Genomic DNA, 18,540 nt, shown 5'->3' with positions numbered 1-18,540 from the left:
TACAAAGTTAAAAATTTCCTTATAATTTTGCTTACCTTAAGAAAAAGGACTTTCAAGTTGATTGGAACTGTTCTTTTACCCATATAAAAATATAATCAGGTCATAATACTGTTTGCTGAGTAGTCACAGTCTTCTGCTCCAGTCATTTAATTGTCTTTACCTGAAGATTTGTTTCAGACATTTTTTTGTTAACTATTCTCTCTAGATTTTAGAAGTTATTAGTTCTAGAGACTTTGGACAACATGTGTCTCCCACAAACTCAAAGCAGCAACATTTTTCTAGCAGATAGGGAGTAACAAGTAACCTGCTCTGCTCTCAAGAGGTTACAGCTGGAAAGGTGCTCTTGGGCCCTCCTAATTTCAGTGTTGAGCTGTTGGCTTTAAATGCCTTGCAGGTCTCAGTAGCAGGTAACCTTTTAAAAAAGAAAGGTTAGTGTTTCTGAAGAATCATTCTTTGCCTGCTGTTTGTTCTTCTTGAATGTGATTAATTTTTTTTTAGTGTTAAATTAAAAAAAAAATCTCTGCAACAAAAATGTCGTGTTTATTTTGCTTGCTGTGTCTGTTACCAGTGTATAAGCAACAGAAAACAGTCTCTTCCCCATTTTCAGGTCTTTTAGGTCAACGAGTTTGTGACAGGAGTGTATTTCTATTGAGTTGGCTTTTTCTTTTAATGCTTACACAGGAACATCAATTGCTTAAGGTCCATCTGGTTACTTTAGTTGGTGTCTAGAACAGTCTACGTTGACAAACTCCTTGGTGTCTTCTGGGCCAACCATTCCCTCAAAGCAGGTCCAGCTTTGTTAGGTCAAGTTGTTTAGAGAGGTTCCACAGCCTGCAGTACCACTGTGAGAGCAGACAGGTCTGTTTTGTGCAGCCCTTTTTCCTACTTTTAACGCGGCCAAATTAATCCTCAGTGGTCAGGCAGACAGTTCAGACGGTCACACCCACTTCTGTGAGGAAGGAGTGGTACTGGCTGGCTTCACATCAGTCCATTTAGAAATACTTTTAGTAGTCTGTGGTTTATGTAATTTGTTTCCATCCATATGAGTTGATATAAGTCGTTATATTTATATATTGGAGAGGGTAGAGAGGAGGTTGGCTGTGTATCTGGGACCTTTTAGTTTGAGACTCAGCAAGAACAGCATCAACAACAGCAGCCAGTCGATTGCGCTGATTTGTTCTTTGGTATTTTCTTTGTTGCTGCTATTACTTCTTTAAAAACAAAACAAACGAATAAAAACAAACTAATAAAAACAACCACCACCACTTCCTATCGTTGTTCTTTCTGAAGGCTTGTCCTTCTCATTTTTTTCTTACTAGCCTCAAACCATTTTATAATAAAATTTATCATGTATTACGTTGGTGTAAGTTTTGAAAACAAAGCGTTAACACTTTAAAACATTGCCACATTTTAGGTGTCTGGCTTGCCATTTTGTATGCCAAATCTGTCTAAAGCTGAGTTGTAGCTGAAGTTTTAACCTAAAATGAATTAGCATTTTTTCAGGACTAAGGAAATATGTTGTTTCATTCTTGAACTAATCCACAACAGCTCTTCTGAGATGCTCTTGTTCCTTTCTGGCTTCAGTTGTGGGTCCTCAGAGTTGAGCACATCAGCCTAGATTTTTGAGTGCTTTCTGTTCATCATGGCAAGCAGTAGATATGCCCAACTTATAAGCTCTTGAAAAACTTAATTATTAATAAAAAAATCTATAAACTCTCAAAACTCCATCTCCCTCTGACATTCGTGATCTCTGGTCTGCATCTGTACAGTGTGCCATGTATGGAGGTTTCCCTTCAAAAGATGTTTGCTACTACGAGGGAGATTGATATGGCATTGGGTACCAGGTGCTGCTGAAGAAATCAGTCTCTCCTAAAGAGGCAAAGACTGTGCAGCCTGCCTGTAGTGGGAAGGGTAAATCAAGTTAAGGCTGGAGGAGGCGGAACAAGAGCTCTCTTTTCAGAAAGAATAGGCAGATCTAAGGGAAAGTTTGCGAGAGACCTAAGAGGACTTGCAGGAAAGGGTTGTGGGCAGGTCTTTGAAGTACCTACAGAAATGGATGGGTAGCTGAGGGGAGGAAGCCTGACTATCTCAGAACGCTTACCAAAAGGTTTTTTGAGACTTTGGAGTGTCTTACTTGCTGGTCATTTTAACTAAATAAGAGTAGTGAGAAGAAAATGGAGCCATTTAAAGTGGAGTTAAGTAGGGCAGAGTATGTTTATTATCTCAGGACAAAGTATGCTACACATATATTTTAATCACTCCAAATCTAAGTGTTATAAAACCAGAAGTTGCATTTCAAGTGTACACATCTTGGTACATGAACCTGCTTTAGGTCCACCTAACAACTACGTTTATGCACAGTAGTGATCATCTTCAGGAGGAATGAATGGGAAAGGGGAAAATCTGATGTAATATAAATTAGTTTAATGGAAGCCCACTGGTGTGAGAGTGCTTGAATTATAATCACTTACTTATTGCATGATACTGCAGTAAAGCAGTGTTAAAGTTGTTCAGGTGACCTTGCCATACCTGAAATGCAGGTGCTGTGGCTTTGAAGTATTTAATATCTGGCTATGAGGAAGCGTATGCATTTCATCCTTCCTTCCTCTTTTCTACTGGTTGTCTTATGTCATCCCATGAAAATCCATCTAGCTTTGATAATTTTACAAACCTTTAAGAATTTTTTTCAATACAGAGCAGGATAATGATTTTTAAAAAAATGATTGCAAGAATTGAGTATAGATGAGTAAAGAGACTAGAACTGGCACATGGGACTGGAGGTGGAGCTGGGTGAAACTAAAAGCGAAGAAACTGAACTGAGTGGAATTGGCTGAATTTGAATAACAGGGTATCTGCTGGATAAGCACGTGCCTGGGCAGGTAGGCTTGACATAGCATGAGGAGGCAGGCATAGATTAAGCTCTCCTGTGAAAATTGGGACAAGAGAAGCAAGTAGTTATATTTGAGTGTGACTGGCCTAATAAAAAGAGTATGAGAAAATTCCTAAGTCTGTGCTTGCCTCTGTTGTTGACAAATAACAGGCAAAATGTGTACCTTGCAGAGAAGATGGAAATTCACGGTTATTATGGGTTACTCTGTTTATTACAAGCAGCAAAATCTGTGTGTTCATTTGAATCCTGTTCTGTAGAAGAATGGGCAGAAAGATGGAATTTTTAATTTAGAAATAGAAGACGGATCCTGATACTTCAGCGTTGGACATTTGAAAGTTGAAAAAAATCCTAGAATAAATAGTGCTTACTTAAAATACATAAATGGCCTTGATTAAACTTATCCCATTCTCTCTTTTTTTCAGTATGTTGCAGCCTATAGGTTGGCCGGCACTCACTCATTAGATGAGCAGCTAGTCTGTGTTTCACTGCATTGCATAGTGCATGCCCTTTACATTACTGAGTACACACTCTGAAAATTTACCTAAAGTTATTTATTTTTCTCATGGAGTTTTCTGTGTCATGCTTCACTATAGGATCAAATGGCTCTTAAGGAATATCTTTGCAAGAGCTGTGTAAACCAAGGGGACAAATTATTATTTTCATTTCTCAGAGAATGAGGCATAGGGGAATGAACATCAAATGTGTCTATAAGTTTGGGGGCCGAATTTGTGAAGCAAACAATCTGTGTTGTTTAACTACCTGAAGCACAGGTTTTGGGTTACTGTTGAGTCTGCTTGAGTCTACTTGAAACTTCAGCAGTGTAAACGTCCAAATTTCACTGAAAACAGACTGATTCCTCAAGTGATCGTCACTTGTGAGTCATTTTGATAAATCGAAAGTGACTTGTCCAGCAGCATGGAGAATTGTGTAGCAGAGGCACAGAATATGCTTCAGCTCCTGGGGCCAGATTTATTTGTCTTCAGCACTTTGTTTCCATTTCTTTGATTTTACTACATACTCTCCAGTGTTCACACTATGCAGGGATGCAGCAGTAGTGTTACTCGCTTTGCAAGCCTGTTTTATCCTAGTGGCAATCCAGTCCTTTAATGAGAATTAAAATATAGACGTGGTCCTTTAACTGTAAATTGACACATGATTTGTATGTACAGGGAACTGAAATGAGGATTATACTGGCTTCTGATTGTGTGCTTCTTGCAGCTTGATGTATTTTTCGTATACTCTGTCTGTGAACATAATAGTGAGAGCATCCGTTGCTAAAGGATGCCATTGCGTTTTACAGGAACCATGTACATACATTGCATGACAGAATTTGGCCCATAAAGAGACATAACTTGTTTTTATTAATGGTATTATGAAGATTAAGCTCTCAGCCATTCAGTCAGTTCACTGTGGCGTAATAAATGTTTTAGCACAGAACTCATGCTCCAATAATATATAGCAAATTATTGTGAAGTCAGTTAGTATCAAGTATTAAACTGTTTTCAGCAGGTTTTTTTCTCAAGCAAAATTATTTCTCTGTATTCGTAACACATTTCTGAAATAATTGATTTTAATGTGCTTTCTTGAAGTCTTAATAGAAGCCTATAATATAACAATAAGTTCTTTATGATTATAAAGAAAATAAGTTTAAAATTATTAGCTTATTACGTATATAATACTACTCATAGACAAATGTTTTAATACAGCAGGTATTCTGTTAGAAACCACCCAATCTGATCATTTTCAGGGTTGTTATTTTTTTTTTTAAAGCAGTTACTTCCTCTCTGATTTTGGATTTTAATCATGACTTGACTTAAGCTTTCATGTCTTACTGAAGCTGCCAGTCAGAGAACTTGAGCACTAAACAGTTTGCTCAATTATCCGCTATACAACAGCTGCTAATATTAAAAAAAAAAAAAGCCATCTCATCTTTAGGTCTGCTGTGGACAAAAAAGGCAAAGGCACATAAGATGACTATAGCTGTCCTGTCTGCTTGGCACCGTCTTCCTCCTCCTCTGTCTCTCTCACTTTCGGTTTTCAGCGTAATGAAGAGCAGGAGAACAATATTCTGTAATTAAGGATTCCATTAAGTTGAAGAAAAGAGCAAATGGAGTTGTTTGTTCTCCTAGCTGAAAAAATTTGTCTGGGGCGGGGGTTAGTGGTAGTAGTGTGGAAGGAGAGAGAGGTGGGTGGAGAGACTAAGTCAGGGCTGTTTGTTGAATATACTGTTAAGGACTGTTACCATCCTAATTAATCAAGTTAGAAATTACAGCTGTAGTCGGTTTCCCTCCAATTCTTGTTATCAATTTTCTTCTCTTTTGAGACAAAGCAAATATAAATTTTGTGTTCATTTGTCATTCGTTCTTTGACTTCAGCATCTCTGAAAATAACAATGTAGCACAAAAGACCAGTATTTACCTAGTTGTAATGTGGGTTGCCATGGTGTTTTGCAAATTATTGCAATTATGTTCACCATGCGAGTCGCCCTTGGTAACTGGCGAAAAAACTGATAATCCTGTTTTGAACAAAAGGTCAAATTGCTGAATAGAAAGTCTTGATTAACTAAAAGATGTACAAAGTGGAATTATTTCCTACCATTCAGAAATAGTTCTTGATCGGGTTTGGGGGAGGGGGTGAGTAAGTACATCTGATTACTGAAGTACAAAGCATTGAAAGGATGTTGTCTTGAGCCTTTCATGTAGTCTTAATGGTGGCTTTTTTGTCAAATTTACCCATTTGCGGCATTGAAAGAGGCAGCTGCATTTAAGCTTGAGAGATGGTGCTTTTTCAAGAGTTCAGTGCATGGAAAGTTCTCAGCAGTATCTGCAGTTTACTATTAGACCTTCAGCTATTAAAACTGATGTGCTGCATTTGAGCCCATAGCTCTTGGTGCTTGTAAAACCCTCTGACTGATGATCTAATAAAGAGCTCTTACCGGACAATCTCTGATCAGATACTTTAGAAAAAAATGAAAGGAAAAAAAAATAACCACAGCTCTGAAAAGGATGGGCATAGAAACACATGGCTGTACTGAAGAGTTTGCTTTTGTAATCTGCAGTGGAAATATTAATAAATATGACTTTGTTTTCAGTTTAAGTACTTCAAATGGCCAACATATTACTCCAGAAATCATTTTTATTTACATTTACAAAAGTGAAAATCAATCTGAAAAGATTAAAAGTTCTTTGGAATCACCAGTACTCAAAATTGCATAAAAACGTCTAGAGGGAATGGTCCTCTTCTGTTGTCATATTCAAAACACCGGGATGGATTTCCTGCACTTTAATGCTTTGAATTTCCTTTCCTCTTTCCTATTTTTTTCCTATGGGGGGTGCAGGGGATGAGTGAAGAGGATTAAGGGTTTTTCTTTTTTAATTATTCTACTTTTTGTTTTTAAATAGCTACCTGGAAATTAATTCTTAAAACTTTGGAGAGCCTGTGTGAGAGCAGCATGAAAGCAAAGTAAACCTGGACAAGTTTGTGGGTTGACATTGTGCATCACCTAGCAACCCCCTGGCTCATCCAGTTCCCTTGTCTGCCCCCGGTCCTGTTTACAGACCATTCAGACTGCTCTTCGAAACCATGAAAGATATTCAGTTTCATTAGTGCCATTCTCAAGGAGAAAATAATTAAACTTAAATGAACAAACACTGCTTAGTGATGCTTTAAACTTTTCTAGTTTAAGGTGACCAGACTGTTGAGACAGCCGTTACCTTTCACTCTGCTGAGCTCCTCTGAACTTACATACCTATGTGTGTATGTACATTATCATTTTTAAAATTTTCAGAACTGTATTAACTCCCTCAGTATTTAGAGACGTTCATAACCATATTGCAAAAATAATTTTTTCACATAAACAATCTATCTCTACCAACTTGAAATGTATACTTGAGTTGACAAACCTTACTGTTATTGCCACCCACATGAGTAAAAATCTCTGCATTCTTTGTTACATCTAAAGTCATATTGAACTTCCTGCAAGAGAAGTCTGTGAAGGAGGAAGAAATTCAAGGACTGCACAAATGTCTGAGGAGAGAGGGAAGAGGACAGAACTGTGGAAGAAGAGTATTTTTAAAGTATTTTTAGCTTTCTGACCAAAGTAGAGGCACAGATTTTAAGAAATCTTGAGTTCTTTTTGTTTGTATGTTGCTAAATTCTTTAACAAGCAACACATGGATGGGCTGTATGAGCAATTTGTGCTTTGCTGACAGTTGACAGACAAAGCAAAATTTTTCTGAAGTGAGTTACTGTACTTAGTTGTGACCTATGATAGCCTAAGAATGTGGCTTGCTTTCAGTTGTATGAATAGGGAGAAGATATTTTGCAGAATGAACTTGAACATCCTTCCAGAGGTTTTAGCTCTCTATACAGAAATATGTAAGACATTTTTCACTGATCTTTTCTCAATGTAGTTTTCCATTTTCTGTAGTCATTTTAAGTATGCCTTCTCCCAGTTGCTTGCTTGAAATCCACTTTAACTGTTTTCAGATTGTCTTAAGTAAAATAAAATTGTTGGTAATTGCTGGTTCTCTTTGTGAGAACTATGTTAGCCTATGAACACTTGTGCTCTGCTTTTTAATGTCTTGGGGTACATATTTTGGTGCCTAGAACCTTATTTTGCTGAAGATAAGAAGACCAAGGTACTGGCTTTGATGTGAAGTAAAGCAGAACGTACTTGCTAATTTAGTTTATGATGTACAACTGTTAAGGTTGGAATTTGTCCACTTGTGGTGCTATTACATGTGTTTAAATGAGGGCTACTGTTTGCATCAAACCTGTCATAAGGGTTTGGAGTGCTCTATTATCCTTTCAGTGGGCTGATGACAGAGCCTGGGTTTGCACAAATGAGATCAATAAGTTTCAAATAACTTGTATGAAATGACATGTGACTGTACATTTAAAGATGTCTTACTTTAAAAAAAAATCAATTTTTAATAACATGTAAAACTCTTACACTGACCTACAAGATATTTTTCACTTCTGTCTTGTTTGATAAGTTTGTTTAAAGCATTTTTTTTATGTTAGCTTGAGCATTTGGGATCTTTTTTGTGGCAGGGGAGTAGGGTGCATTTCTTGTTTCTTCCATTTTCTCCTGCTTTGATGATTTTTTTTTTTTTTCTTTGAGACTTCTAATGGTCAAAGTGATATGACACATGCTGCTGAGCATACATTTTCTAGAGATTAATGGAGTTTTCTTTCAGTCTTGGGTGGTTTCTTTTAATTTTTTTTTTCAGTTCTGAATTAGAAGGCAATTCAAGTTCTGTTATTTTGGAGTATCCAAATCACAAAATATCATTCTTGAAAATCTGGATAATGGTGAATTCAAGAGGAGCAGAATGAACCATCCGGGAAAGGAATTTCCTTTCTTTGTAAGAGTTTTTTTATCTACTCCATCCCACAGCTGAATTCAGATCAGTTATATAGCCCAAAAGTCAAGAAGCTCTGAAAACGAGGAAGTGTTTCAAAAATAAATTGAAATTATATCTTCAACTTCCATTGAAGTGAGGCAGCATGAAATGGAGTGTGAAATGCAGCGGTCCCTGTTTACTTTTTCCCTAAATTGGATGATCAGGTAGCATCAGACTCTAAAAATAGTCATACTGGGAAATGTAACCTATTTTTTCTGGATGAGGAACTGGCTACAGTATTTATTGTATAGAAAAAGAAAAAATGAATGTGAAGTCACTAGCAAAGAGTTAATGAAATAGTTCCTTATCTATACTTGTGATCCAAATAGTCACGTACTGCGATGGTTCTATGATCAGGTCTCTTAATGCACTAGAGTTAGCTTTATGTATAAATTTTAGGAACAAATTTTAGTCATCGTTAATATAATGGTTACTAAAACTATTTGCATTGCTTCTTGGAATTTAAAGCTAAATGTACACAACACCTAACAAAATACTAGAGCACATGGAATAAGCATTCCCTCAGTAAAGGATTTAAGCTGTACAATAAATTTATAGAGGGGTTTATGCAATCCTAAGCTTCTTCACCATTCTAAGTATATGCTGCAGTATTTTTTCCTTTCAGCTGGAACAAGCTTGGCAGCTTGTTTAGAAAGGTACCAGTCCCACTTAAAATAAAGAGACAAAAGCTCTAGTCAGCCAGCATCAATAATAGACTCTTGACCCAGCTCCTTTTATAAAACAATTTATTTGAAGAGTCTGTGAAAATATCAAAGGAATTTGTTACTGGGAAATGATTAAATATTACAGTTAGGACAGCAGTATAAAGTCTTAAAATACAACATCCTTAAAGATCATCCTTGTTTTATAGACTCAAATTTGAGTATGAATATGTTAGGTAACTTAGTTTTAAGAGATTTTTGGCTTTAAAGTTTTAGTTATGCCTGGCAGTTCAAGAGAACTTACACTCTTCATTTTGGAAACCTTTTTATTTTTAAATTTTAGGATTAAATTTAGACATATCTTTTCCCTAGTAAGGAATCTCTTGAACCTATTATTAGGGCTTCTGTTTTAGTACAATATGGTCTCTTTGTAGTAACATATTAAAGAAGTAGAGAGAGCTTTTCCAGTCATTTCTTGTTAAAGTTTGACAAAATGGAAAAGAAGGTTGGAATGACTAGTCAATAACATTGTCTGTCTGTATACTACTTGACATCTAAATGTCTGAACCTACTTATTGAAGAGGCCTTGCAGGTCCCCTAGATTTCCCTCAAAGATAAAATGAGATCTTACTCATAGTCTCACCAATCTTTTTCTTTTTTTTTTCTCCTCAGTGCTTGGTATCTGGTTTGCTTCTGGAATATCAAAACTTTGCAGGATCCTGAAAAAGTGGCTGACCCTGAATTCTTCATCACTGATTGCTTTTAATTCTGTTACTCTGTTTTTTAGGGTTGGTTTGCATGATTCATGTCAACAAAAAAAACAGAGTATGTCTGCCCTTTCCTTGTCAAGGAGATCATAATTGATAGGAAAAATGTCAAAATAGCTGAAGATGCTCCACCTGTGGAGCTGCAGGCCCACCTTCTGTTTCCAGAGCTAACTTCCGGTATTAGTCTTTTACAGAGCTAAGAAAAAGTCTGTTTCCTCAGAGAAGCTGGCTGTTTCATTATTCTGTAAAGGCTTCATTTCTGATGGTGGTCATTTTGCTAAGGGATGAGGAAGGAAGGAAGCCTGATGGCTCATTTTCCATCCATGATACTCTTCTGTGACAGAATATTCTTTTTTATTTCCCTCAGATTTCTTTCTGAAAAGTTTATCTCAAAATTTCACCTTGATAGAGAATTTACTTGTCTTTTCTTTCACTTGTCCAAACAGGGTGGGTGACCAAGAGCTAGGTTTTTAGACATCGTGAGGTGTTCCTTTCATATGTTGATCCAGTCTTCTATAAGTTCAGATAATGCAGTCTCCAGGTTGTTTGTATTAGTAGCTACAAGTTCCAAAGGAATGGCCATCTCTGCTCAGGCTGTCTAGGAGACTCATAGACTTGACTGTGTCATATGTCTTAAGATATCGCCCGTGTGGAACCCTCCTGATCAGTGTTCTCCACTCAGTCTGCTTTGCTGGTCTTACTGATAAATTACTCCATCCGTAAGACTGAACAAGCAGCTGCCTGATGTATCTTTGTACTTGCTCCGGAAGGACAATCAGGATGAAGCAGCCGGCTGGAAGCAGCTAGAGAAAGTGTATGAAGCAGGCAGGCACCAGGAGACTGCACAGTTCCTTTTCCTGCAGCTAAGAATAGCGTGTTTCTGATTATACCAATCCCAGCCTCATCAAGTTCTCCATCTTGAGAAAGCCCTTCGAAAGTTGAATGAATCTATGCCTTTCTTGTGTCTAGCAGCAGTAGAATTGGTTTCTTTATAAGAATGGTCTGAGGTTTTTACCAGGCGCATTTCCCCATGAAAAACTGGCATGTTGCCTGAGGAACCAGAGTTATGCTGGACTTCACATTGCTAAGTGAGTGAAGTTTCCCTTGTGAAATCTTATATTTCACTATTTATGATAACATGGCTGACCTGAGGGGATTTCTTCTTGGGACTGTAGCAGTGGCAGGTAGATGTCACTCAAGTCTGTGTTACCTACCGAAATTCTGGAGAATGACACTAGTTCTCACTGTCATTCCAGTTTTCATTGCTGCTGAGATTTCATCAGGATGGTGCAAGTGCATTGGATTAAGTCACTGTTATTACAGGAGTATTTCTTTGTTCTCAACAGGAAAAAAAGCAGATTAGAAGTTGAAATTATGTAAAAGTAATTTGGTTTCTGGTACACAGCAGAAAAGCTTTCCTGATGTTACAGCAATAGCTCATCTTTAAGTTGATATTGACACCACATTTGGTATGTCAATTTTAAAATTGTGATGTAATTCTCTAAATATGTAGCTACTGCTAGTAGTCAAAACACTTGCCAAAGAATGTGCAAACAGAGGTTTTAGGTCAAGTTTAATTCCTGAAACGCTGTATCTCACTGAGGAACATTTGTCTATCTGCTTCCCCAAACATTCAACTATTTACAGAAGACACAGACAGGTGCAACAGGGAGAACACTCTTGTGATGTAGAACAAGTTATTGCAAGTGGAACTGATAACTTTCAGGTTACTGAGTCAAGTCCACTGTTGCCATGAGAAACTTCATATGAAATATTTCACAAAAGCATCTATCTTTTAACATTGCATGGGGATATCAGTAGATTTGGTAGTTTACCCTGTACTGCAGTATTGGTGGAACCTCATTCTTCCACGGGATTTAAAGCCACTTTGACCGTATTTGTCCTGTTAGGCAGTGCTGTTCATAGTAATGGACACTGGCAGGAAAATGAGGTCTGAAGCTTCTAGCCTTGGAATTAGTGGAGATAATAGGCCTTTGTAAGAGTAGCCTGAAAGGAGAGGTCAGTTTGGAGTTAGAGTGGCTTGATTAGTAACTTACAGTGATGCCTGAATCAGAAAATGTTCATTGTGTTGTCTCCCATGTTCAGCCTTGCTAAAGCTGGTTTGCCGATCAGTGACATGAACAGCAAGCTTATGCTGGTTGACTAGGAAAGCAAGTCCAGGTTATGTTCCTGCACTTCCCTTCTGGTAGGTTTGGTGATTTAAGAGGATAAATTCAGCTCTGCAGTGAGGAAGCCATGGCTTTTCGATCCAGTGTGCTTGAGGTTAGGTATCCCAGCGATCTGGAGATTGAACGTCACCCACCAAAATTCCATTTTCAACACTAAGATTGTCTTCAATGGAGAGTAAGATTGTAGAGAATCAAGCACCAATTACATTTTAAATTTGGCTCCAAAGTGATGGATAGTGACCTCTGAATAATTTTCAGTTCTTGGAGCTTTCTTCTTTTTATTACCACATTTTTTCATTCCACTTGAACTTCTAAAGCATTGTAGTCCCTCAGCATCCAGACTGTCTGAAAGCAGGAACAGGCACAGAACTGAAGTGTCCTAAAGAATCACATTGAGTCCTCTGTTGTAGCAGGCAACCAAGCTACATTGTGAAATGGAATTTCTAAAAACTATTAAGATAAAGCTCAGTAAATGTATGTTGTTGACTCCTGCAACTTCTGTTTGAAAGGCTGTTCCAAAAGTACTTGCTTCTGTATTTTGGGGTAATATTTATAATGCTTGTTGATCACTAGAATGAGAGAGGCTAATTCTCAAGAACAGACTTACAAAGAAAGAAAATTACTTTTGACTTGCAAATTTCTCCCCATTAGCTACAGTTTGTGGACATAGTACTCTTCAGGGATTTTCTTTTATATTGTGCATTTACTTCAGGATGGGTTTTTTGCATACATTTTTTATATTTTAAAATGAACCAAACATTTGTAGATAGAATGCTTGGAAATGCTAGTTACTTTTTTTTTTTTCCCCTGATCAACTCAGATTTCATTTCCCACAGTGTTGCAGATACCAAGTAGAACAAAACTGAAGGTCTGCTATTATGAGTTTGTTTGATCTATTGCAAATTAATTTACAGACTCAGTGATAGCTGCTGGGAAATGAAGGATTGGTTTTGTTTGGTCAGTGAAGATGACAGGCATGGATCAAATAAGGGTTAACAATAATGCACTTGAACAAATTGAATCGGAACATAATGCATGTATTGAATTTGATTGCAACATGCATGTCCATGGAAAAGTTTTTTGTTTAAAACAAATCAAGGCTTATAGCTTAATTATCAAAGCAAAACAAGAGGCATAAAGAGCTACATGTTTCTGATACTGCTTTTTTCAAAAATAGCTCCCTTCACACAGTTATCTACATGTTTAATTTCCATGCATAATAGCAACAGTTATTGTTGTCATTTGTTAAGAGAGATTAACAGATAGTAAGTACAAACAAACGCAAATAAGGCCTGAATAGAGAGATGACAAAGAAGAAGAAACCTCTTTAATGTTAATTATAACTAGTAGGAAGTCTATACAAATTACATTAACTGTTTTCTGTATGAGTTGAAGGGACATTTGGTTAGTTAGGATCTGTGTTATGTTTGCAGTTTTTATTGTAGGCAACAACTTAGATCTGTGCTTTTAAAATATAGTTTATTGAGAAATGTACTTTTCAGTGAAAGTTACTTGTTTTGATCATTTCTTGGTAGTTGAAAACAAGTATAAAAGCTGTTGAATATGAACATTTATTTTTATCCTGAGCTATTGTTTTTAATTTAAACATGGGTTTTCAGTCTTTTTCACCTGTATTTTGTCAACAGCAAGGTTTCCAGCACTTTCTTCAAAAGTGACTGCGCTAGGCTGAAACAACTGCATTAAGAAACTTGCTTCAAATATCATTATTCAATGGCAGTTTGGGTGGACCATCTATGTATTTATTCCCTTATAAGACAATAGAAGTGGTACCTTGCAAGCGGTGTAGTCCTTTATCTCTTAATTATTAGCTAACAATGCCAATAGGTGGCAGAAAACACACTGTTACTTTTGTCATGTGTTATTTTCATAGTTGTCTATTTTTGAGTATTCTGCTCAGCTGAAGCTGGGATGCTGCTCCCATTCCAGGCTTTGTTTTTTCAGTTGCACTTGCATTCCCAAACTAAATACCTTGCTATCTGGCAGTTTCCATGCTATGTTTTTCTAGTATAATAAATAGTTTTAAAGTTAAAGTGTGGTCATTTAATATGTTTTGAGTCATGAGTGTTCTCTTCATGCACACAGGATCTTTTCATAGTTACAGCTGAAATAATTACGCTCTTAAACTGGGGGTTTAGGAACGGACGAGGACACCCTCTGCACCTCCCCCTGCCTGGCTGTGTGTTTTAAGGCCCTGTGTGTGCCACAGAGCTACCAGATGTTTCATGGGAAGGTAGGGATGCCACATAATAAGCAAATATGGCATAAACAGCTTTCCACGCAGAGCATAGGTTTTGTCTCTAAGAATAAACTTCATGGAAGAGCGGTGACAATTCACTTTCCTTTCCAGAAATGTTTTTGTGTTCTTCTTCACAGTGGCTCTAAGGGTATTTTCAGTACTCACATAAGTGAGTGCTTGAAGATCTCAGTGCTATCCTTGAATTGCTTTATTTGGTAGAAAGGTATTCCATGTTTATTAAAGTTTAGTAATTTTAAAATTGTGAGGCAACACAGTAACACCTTCCTCTTTCCTAGAAAAAAATCTTAGGTTCATTTCCAAAACCAAAGGACCAGCTTTTTGACTTGAGACTCATTTGTGTCCGCTGTATCCAGAAGACACAGGTCAGATGTCTCTGTTAGTTCAGGTCCCGAATCGGGACTTTTCATGGTGAAGCATCTGCCAATAAGTCATGTTGAGCAGCGTCTGTCTTTCTAATGTCACTTGCAAAATAGTTGTCATAAATAATATGTATGTGACAAGGAGAGTGGTAGGGCAATGGACACCAAATTATATCTACAGAAGGTTTTTGAATTCTTGGAATTTTCTCACCTTGCAATATTGAATATATAATGATTTCCATTGTTAATCTGCATAACAATAAAATTCAAACATAATGATCAAGATACACCCATAATACTGTTCAAAAAGCATGCTCTGACATTAGATGTACACTTATTTTATTAAGAGAGTCTAGAGCAGGGTTTGCCTCATCTCTAAGAATCTGGTTTTTGGAGGTGCTTTTTTCTTTCCGTTTAGTATAAACAGATCATAGGGTGACTAGCTTAGGCTGGGTATCAGGCTTTTAGATATCCAAAGCTAAGTGAAATGAACCCTAACTGCATATCTTAATGGACTCTTTCAATTTCTGCATTATAGACTTGAGCACATATCTTGGGTAGTTCTATGTACCTTGCTGTTGGCATGAAGTTCCCCACCAAGTTTGCCTGGTCTGCCCACGTGGGCATAAAAGCTCCTTTCTGCAAGAGTAATTTGAGTGTTTTGATGGGCTCAGCATTGAGTGTGATAATATTGAGGATATTATATGGCTGTAGACATTGTGAAAGAGAGGTCTCTGAAATAAATTATTTGGAAAGGGTTTGAGGTTTCACAAAAACAAAAACAGAAAAAAAAAAAAACATACCAAAAAAAAAAAACCAACTGAATCAAACTTCTGGCACTTTTGAAAATATTATAGAAGAATGTATTTTTAAGTTGAAGAAAGTGTTAAAGCTGACAAACATGAAAGAACACAATGTTCATGTGATCTGATCCTTTAGAGAACAAGTTGCAAAACCAAAAAAAAATCTTGACATACTTCGGTAAATTATAGGAAAGACATTGACAAAAAATAATAAAATGAAATTTTAAGAAAAGAAAACAAGCATATCTTTTAAGAGTAGACATAGTCAAATCTCATTTTAACAAGGTTTTGGAAAGTGAAAAACTAAAGTTTATGTATTCACTGAGCACTGGTGAGGCCACACCTCAAATCCTGTGTTCAGTTTTGGGCCCCTCACTACAGGAAAGACACTGAGGTGCTGGAGAGAGTTCAGAGAAGGGCAGCGAAGCTGGTGAGGGGTCTGGAGCACAAGTCTGATGAGGAGCGGCTGAGGGAACTGGGGATGTTCAGCCTGGAGAAAAGGAGGCTGAGGGGAGACCTGATCGCTGCCTGCAACTACCTGACAGGAGGTTGTAGCATGGAGGGGGTTGGTCTCTTCCCCAAGTAGCAAGTGAAAGGACAAGAAGAAATGGCATCAAATTGTGCCAGGGGATGTTTAGATTGGAAATTAGGATAAATGTCTTCCTGGAAAGGGCTGTCAGTCACTGGAACAGGCTGCCCAGGGAAGTGGTTGAGTCACCATCCCTGGAGGTGTTTAAAAGATGCATAGATGAGGTTCTTAGGGATGTTGTTTAGTGCTAGAGTTAGGTTAATGGTTGGACTCAGTGATCTTGAGGGTCTCTTCCAACTAAAATGATTCCATTCCTTCACACAAGTTCCAAAGCATTTGAAATAAAGTAACTGAAATATCTAATTTTAAACTAAGAAATGGGCACAGTCTTATAGAATCAGGATGCTAGATTACTGAGATACAAAATACAGATTCAGTTTTGGCCATACCAGTGAGGAAAGAAAATGTAAGTCGCGTGGTTAACAAATTTGCTTTGCCAGCAAACCAGAATCTCCGAGAAATGAAAGCCAAAAGCGGTATATAGTTGCAGGGTTTCGTAACTGAGTTATAACCAAGATGATGATAGTGACAATGCTGCTCTGAGTTGGGCTATGGAAACTGGAAGGGTAGGAAACGTAATAATAATTAGAAACGAGAGTTATCACCCTGGAAATCGGGTAGCAGTCATTGCCAGAGCGTAATGTTGGGACAGCTTGTTTAAGAGCCAGTGAGAAGGGAAGCAAGAAACTTTTTGGGTTGCCCTCTGATTTGTAAAATTTCTGTCAAAGTACCAGGAATCCTGGTATGGTTAGATTAAACTTCTTTGCAGGAGCAACAAAAACAAATTTTGGCAACTGATACAAAATTAAACACTATGCCCAGCAGAGGCATCAACAGCTGATAATCTGAAATGCAGAATTTGGGAGTGCTGAGCTGCTCAGGGGTGGTGAAAGCAGGAGCTGTTTGAGATGAGTTAGAGAAAGACCTTGTGATACCAAGTTGACTTGTGTGTTAATGAGGGAAGATTAAATCCTCTGCCATGTAATGTTAAGTGGTGCAAATGCTAAAAGCCCAATCTTAATTTTGCATACAGTGTGTGTATTGACTTATTACTGAAGAATAAAATTGTGGTTCTTGGATAATAATAAATATCTTTCTGGAAACGACTGCTCAGTGCTCAAATGCTCAGTAGTGCTCCAGGAAAACAAAACTTGAGGAAAAAAAGGATCAGAGGACAAGATGGTTAATACCATCTTGTTTCTGTATAAATTCATGTTCATCCAACATCCTGAATATGGTGTGCAGTGCTGGTTTCATCTCCCTCCTCATGTGTCCCATTTTCCCCCACCCCCTGATTTAAAAAATGACCTGGACAAGATTCAGAGAAGGGCAACAAAGATGTGGAGTCGTTTCCATGCAAGGGACGACTAAGTAAATTAGGACAGTCGTTTGGAAACAAGTTTGATTGCAGATGATGTGATGGAGGTTTATAAAATCAGGAGTGGCATGGAAAAGGTGAATGCAGAATGATTATTGCTAGTCTCTCCTGATACAAGAACTAGAAGGCATTAAAAAAGAAAATACTTTATTTTTTTGGTGCATTCAGGAAAAATAAGGTACTTTTTCATATAGTGCATAGTTGTCCTGCAGGATGTTGTAGGAGCTTAAAGTGTTCAGAAAGCACTTGAAGTTCATTGGGATGGAGCTAGTAATGCATCACCACTGAGTATAGAGAGCGATTCAGGAGGTCCTTGAGCCATTTCCAAAAGCTGGGAAAAATCTTCTTGAAAATTTTTAGTCTGCTTTTTCTTATGCTATTTTTTAAGTATTTGCTATTGGTGGTTTTAGAGATGAGGTGTGGGATTGGTTTAACCTATGGTTGAACCTGGTACAGAAGGTACATCCTTTACTAATCTCAGAAGCATTCTTTAGTATTCCTAAGAGAAGCCTTTTGCATTGTCTCCCTGAACTGATACAGAGCAAGCTGGCTCAGATTTTATTTCATTTTAACTCAGGAAAATGTTAGTTTTTCCTAAATAAGTCAGTTTATGTTGAAGTCTCTATTAAAAAAAAAAAAAAAAAAAAAAAAGAAGAAGAAAAAAAAAGAAAGCTACTGGCTGTCACTAGAAAACCTAAAAGTTAAAAACGTTTTTCCCCTCTAAAGCTCAAGCAGGGAAATGGCACTTTATTTTAAAATTTAATTTGTTACGGGTCTCTGGGGCATCTCTCTGTCTGGTCTCCATAGTTGTATAAAATAATTCTGTGATATGTTAACATCTCAACTGGGGAAGAGCAGAGGTTTCAGTATATTTCAAGGAAGGTATGACTACAATGTGGAGAATGTGGGATTTTGAAGCAAGACTTCAGCTTTGTTCTCCACCATTGATTGCATTACCTTAAACAAGGATCTTCACCTCTTTAGAATCATAGAATCATTTCGATTGGAAGGGACCCTCAGGATCACCAAGTCCAACCATAACCTAACTCTGACACTAAACCACGTCCCTTAGAACTTTGTCTAAACACCTTTTAAACACCTCCAGGATTGATAACTCCACCACTTCCCTGGGCAGGCTGTTCCAATGCCTGACAGCCCTTTCCGTGAAGAATTTTTTCCTAATATCCAGTCTAAACCTCCCCTGGAGCAACTTGAGG

At 37.5% G+C, this 18,540-nt stretch overlaps 1 protein-coding gene across 4 annotated transcripts in view; it reads left to right on the top strand.

Annotated features, from left to right (window-relative positions):
* The window catches only part of POLA1 (DNA polymerase alpha 1, catalytic subunit), a 209,440-nt gene that overhangs the window by 123,959 nt on the left and 66,941 nt on the right, over positions 1-18,540 (top strand). The window lies entirely within an intron of this gene.

The sequence above is a fragment of the Columba livia genome, chromosome 1, assembly GCF_036013475.1.
Source record: "Columba livia isolate bColLiv1 breed racing homer chromosome 1, bColLiv1.pat.W.v2, whole genome shotgun sequence".
In the NCBI taxonomy this organism is placed as follows: Eukaryota; Metazoa; Chordata; class Aves; order Columbiformes; family Columbidae; genus Columba; species Columba livia.
Note: the sequence above shows the minus strand (reverse complement) of the source record. Positions and strands in the feature narration are given on the sequence as shown.